This window comes from Molothrus aeneus, chromosome 3, assembly GCF_037042795.1.
Source record: "Molothrus aeneus isolate 106 chromosome 3, BPBGC_Maene_1.0, whole genome shotgun sequence".
NCBI classification, from domain to species: Eukaryota; Metazoa; Chordata; class Aves; order Passeriformes; family Icteridae; genus Molothrus; species Molothrus aeneus.
The window spans coordinates 105253154-105259153 of NC_089648.1; positions in this window are offsets into that span (position 1 = coordinate 105253154).

The following is a 6000-nucleotide window of genomic DNA, read 5'->3' on the forward strand; positions in this document are numbered from 1 at the left end:
GACTCACATAGGTCAATCATTTGAGTGTAATAAACAGCAGATACAGTAATTCTGCTTGGCAGTTACACTGCAGGCATCGAGAGCTGCAGCCACAAATCAGCAGTGCTTACTCAAATGTTCCATGACTCTTCCTATCACTTTTTCTAAAGGATGTCATCATTCAATGAAATGAACATGCTGTCACTATTAAAAATATACAACTAAGCTATAGCTCTAAAAAGTTGAAAGCCACTTGAACCTACATCATTCTTCACTCTACTAAGCCAAACCACTTCTATATTTTTAAGATTTGGATGCAAAATCTTACTAGCTTTACTTACTGGTCCCCTTATTTGTAATGGACTATACCTTGCATGTAGTGGAAAAAGACATTAACCCCACATTGATCTTAAATAATAAGAATAGAAAGAGAGAAAAATAGTACCATTTATTGAAAAAAAAAAAATTTAGAGTTTGCAAAAGCTAAAACATGCCAAATCTGAGTCTCTCCTAAATTTCTGTATTTTTTTTCAGCTCTTTAGCCTGCATTTTATAGGGCTTTAGGGATCATATATGTTGTCAGTAAAATGTATAGAAAGTCTTGTAAGTGAGGATCAAGCACTATAAATCTTCCTATCAGCTTTTTAATTAAAGTGAGAAAACTTAAATTCCATGAAAGAAAGGCTGATTTGTATGTGAAAGTTTGCTATGTCAGTTCAGGTAGATAATCTGTAGATGTATATAAAAATCTTTCTCTTCACAGACCCTGAGATTATCTCAGGTGGTTAGAGCAGGTGCTAACACCAGGACTGTGGATTCAACACATGTATGGGCCAGTCAGTTAAGACTCGAATGGGATGATCCTTGTGGGATGGATGGATCCTTGAATGGATGATCCTTCCAACTCAGAGTATTCTGTGAATCTGTGTTCTTTTCAATTTCAGTTCTAGCTCTGAATCCACCACTGCAGTAATCAGTCCTAATAATTGAGGGCTATTCAACAGAGAACATCCTGTATTCAACATCCCTGTCTACAAACTTTCTCCTGTAATAAAAGAAGAGTTGGTGAGGAAAAAGCATCAGCATTGTATGAGATAAGAGAAACTTGGCTTTGGCAAGAAAATCATAAGGCAGAGAGAGGTCTGTGAATCTCTTGATGTGAGCAGAGTTATCAGGCAGAAGAAGTGGGATATTATTAGGAGTTGTACCTTGAGGTGATGCAGAGAAAGGGGAATCCCTAAAACCATCTTATGCTTTTCCATCTTCAAAGATACTGTTATGGGAGAAAAGGGCTGGAGAAAGGCATACTGAATTGAAAAACATATCCTATCACTATTCTCCCTGATAAAGAGTCCTGCCACACCATTCTTGTAGACTCCCTTTAGGTATGGATAGGAAAGTGTTCTATTTTATGCCTTTCAAATAATTTACTCAGTACTGTCAGAGAACCAAACATCTGAATACCTCCCACCAAATGCAGCTAGGATTTAGAGAATATACGCTGATTCAAATTCATATTTTCCCTCTTCATAAGGAGAGGTAATTTGTTGTGAATCTTACCAGCTCTACCTACAGAAAAGTTAAGCTTGAATTTTAGGCGCAGCTTACTGTTGAATAGAAGCTTGCTTTCTTTCTCCCTCTTCCCCTTTCTGGCTTCTTGAAGATGTGAATATGTATCTCATGCATTGCTTACATATACCAAGCACTGAAGACCTCGTATAATCCTGTCATACAGTTATGTAAAATTTTATTTCTTTTTTTTCCAGTTTTTATGAAGACTACATTTGACTGAGTCTTAATCAGGAAGAGAACAAGTTGATTATAAAATCTAACTTTTTATTTAGACTGATTTCAAAGTTTAGGACTGAGTATTTTAGTTCCACTTTACAAAGACCTAGTATAGGGAAAAGAAAATTGTGAAAGTGATATTCTCCTTGGATTCAATATTTGTGTTGAATTCACATTTATTTTATTCATTTATTATAACTAAACCAAAGTCTAGTAGAGATCAAAAGTAAGAATGGTCTTTGTCTTATTCCTTCTTAGCAGGTATTTATATCCTGCATTTAAAAGGTCTGCACTAAGTCAGTTTGAAGCAATACAGAACATAAATCATGATGGTAAGTAGATTTGAAAGGTAATTTTTAACTCAGATCTTCCTAGAAATAAAGCACTATTAGGGATGCCATTGTTATTGTTGTTTATATATTTTCTGGGTTTTTACCATGTGCCATCATGATGAAGGACTCCATGACACTAGGGTATTCATATACTCAGGTAGAGTCAATTATGTCAAAGTGTGCAGTTTATGATTTATAAGATTAACACTGTGGAGAAAATTCATATTACTTGGACTAAAATAGAACTAAAATTGTGGAAAATTGAACCTCTAATATAAGGTTTCCTGAGTGTCGATAACCATTGTCTTCTAAAGGTTTTTTTTATTTTCTTTTCCTAATTTTCTTATTTTTCCATCAATGATAATTACTAGACCAAGTAGAAATTTGCTATCAAAAAGCAAAAACAAAAAATAGCCTTTATGTTTCTTGTAAAATATAGATTCTGCTACTCTTCATCTTAAACAACATTTCATTCTTCTTAGTAGGATTATACAAGAGAAAAGACCAAGTCTTTAACTAACTATCTAGGAAAGCTTTAGCAAATTCAAAAACATAGACCAAGTACAAAACCAGCATTGTAATTATTGTAATAAAACCCAAATATGTTAATAGCTTGTATAATAATGAACTTTTTTCAAACTAGATACCAGCTCTGCATTGATTTGTACCATCCGAGTAATTCAGCATTAAATTATGCAAGACTTTATCTCAACAGACGTGCAATAGTGATGCTTGATATTGAACACATTCCAACCAAGCAAATTATTCAGGTTTAAATGATAAAATATGAATAGTGTTTGGTTTTAAGCAGCCTAGTTTAATGCTGTTAAAGCTGTTATCATATGTCATTTCCTGAGCATCTTCAAATCTATTTAAGCCCAACAACAGATTTGATGTGATATGATGTGATGTTTTGCTTCTGGACAACCCCAAAATGTGTAGTTTTCATGCCTTGCTTAAATGGCTTTTTTTAGTAGCTGTACTTAAGCTACTCAGGGAACTCCAGTCGGGTCAGCCTTCAGTCTCTGGGAAGGTGATGGAGCAAATAATCTTAAAAATAATTTAGACCTGGAAACTTATTAAGGAAAAGAAAGTAACAGTCAACATGGATTTCTGAAGGGGAAGTAAAACCTGACCAATCTAATGCCTTCTCTAAAGAAATGCCTGGTTTGGGGATGAAGGAAGAGCAGTAGATACTGTTTATTCTGTCTTTAGTAAGGTTTTCAGCACTATCTGCTGTAGCATCGTCCTAGAAAAAAATGATTAAAAACGGAAAACAAAATTTGTCAACAGAGCAGACTGAAAACTGCCTAAATTGCAATAGTTGGTAGCACGAAGTCCAGCTGGTGGAACAGTGAGTAGTGGTGCTCTGGGAGGCTGATACTGGGTCCAGTACTGCTTAAAACAGTCAGGAGTGACGTGGGCAATGTGACTGAAGTGCACCTTTAGTCTGCAGACAATGTCAAACTTAGAGGACTTCTTCACAGACCAGATGGATGAGCTGCCATTCAGAAGGACATCAACAAACTGCAGAAATAGACAAACAGGAATCTCATTAAGTTTTTCAGCACAAAATGCAAAGTATCATTCCTAGGAATGAATAATCCCATATGCCAGCACATGCTGGGCACCCAATGAAACAGATTTGCTTCACTGTTCTGGTGGACAAGAAGTTGAACATGAGCCAGCAATGTGCCTCTTGTGACAACATGAACCAACATTACTTGTGATTACATTGGGAAGAGCACAGTTGGCAGGTTGAGGGAGGAGATTCTTCCCTCATTCTCAGCCTGGTGAGACACATCTGGAATGCTGTGTCCTGCTTTGGCCACCCCAGTACTAGACAGATGGACACATACTGAAGGAAGTTCAACAGTCACAAATGTGATAAAGGGACTGGATCACCTGGCATACAAGGAAATCTTGAGAGACCTGCAATTTTTCAGCCTGGAGACAATCACCGTCAGGGGCAACTGAGCAACACATAAAAATGTGTGATGGTCAAAAGTAGAAGGAATAAACTCATCTGAGCAGAGCCCAGTGAGTGGACAAGAGACTAAGGGCACAAACCAAAACACAAGAAATTAGATTTAAAAATAAGAGAACACCTTCTACTGGGAGGATGATTAGAGACAGGAAGAGGTTACACAAAGACATCATGAAGTCTCCTCTGTTGGAGATACTAAAAATTCACCAGGATGTGGTCGTGAGCAGTAAGACCCAGGTGACCTTGCTTTGATCAGGGGGAGTTAGACTGGAAATACGTTTCTGTATTTTGGGTATTTTAACTAAATGGAGTTTAGCTTATGCAAGGAGCGTAAAACAAGTAGATTCAAGATTAATGGGATTAAACTATCATTGGTTTTCAAGGAATGAAAAAGCATCTGAATCCATAAAGAAAGGAATCTGGCATAAAGGCTCTGTGAAATGATAAAGTAACGAGTATTGAAATAATATGGAGTGTTTAGAGACCACAATACACCTGGAATTTCTATCCAAATAAACTGGGTTTAGTGACTTAATCTACAAAAAGTTTTTCAAAAAAGGAAAGTAGATCTAATGTGAATCAAAATTATACATCAGTGACTACAAGAAAGTTGACCATTCTGGAAACCACAGCAACCTGACCTGAAATGGCTCTGTAGTACCCAGGGCAATTACAGGTGAGGGGATATCTTTAAAGTGGCCCTAGTTAGCATGTTTATTACAGTCACAACCTCTGCTCACAGAACTATATGGACTGTTCGGCCACACACTGAAGTCTTGCAAAATTTTTCCAAAAATACAAACAACCAACCAAAACCAAGTCAGAATGTTTTTGTCTGTCTGGTGAAGTGTAAATATAAAAAGGTACAAGGGAAATAGTCTCTTAATGAATGTATGTAATTCTTACAAACAATCATTAGAACATTTTGCTACTGTTTGGTATTATCTTATTGCTAGTATTTATATCTAAATAGAATATGAAGGATTCATTATTTTATATTACCAAAGAAAAAAACTGCACACAGGGATTTTCTTCAAAGCAGATTGACTTAATCATCAGTAAAGCTATTATACTGGCTCACTTTAGCCCTACATAGTTAGCTTATTAACTTTTAAAAGCTTAAAAGCTTATTAACTTTTAAAACAACTTTTGCTTGTATTTAAAAAAAAACAAAAACAAAAACAAAAAAAAACAAAAAACCAAACCACAAAAAACACCTCTTGAGAAAAGAAAAACTATTTTCCTTACCTAATGGAAACCAAAAAGTATTCTTCATCTCAAAAGTCTTCATGGTCATTCCAATGTAAAAGCCTCGATATCAAAAGGAGAAAGTATTAAGTAATTTACTCAACAAATCCTCAGCCTAAAAGTCTTGTACTGAAGCTCTGTGGCACACTGCATGTCATAGGCAACAATACATTTTAATTAGATTCATCTGAATTCCTGTTTACAGACTCAGGGGTAAAGTCGCTATTGATTAAATTAATGAAAATTATGCTCTAAATTATTTGCAACTGAAGTATTCTTGATGGAAATTTCAAGCATGTTCCTGAGGTTTCATGAAGTTCTTGTAAAAATTTTTTTCATTAGGATCATAGTTCTCTGTGTGTTTATGGGGCTGTGTGTGTGTTAATAATCGTGGTATGTGCTAATCACCAGACTGATGTCAGTACTGTCACCTTTCTGAGATACAAAATTGTTCATCTGTGTTGCTGACTTTAGTACTTTCTATAGCTGCAAATTTTCAAGTAATCTGTTTGAAGGCATGACATGATCACTATCATTTGTGAACACCAGCAGCACCAAGCAAGGTCTGTTTGAAAGGTTAGCACAAATTTCTATGAAAATAATGTTTTCTCCTCGGTGTCATATTAAAGGCTCTTTGTTAAAAAGTACAGACTTAATGTCAGGTGA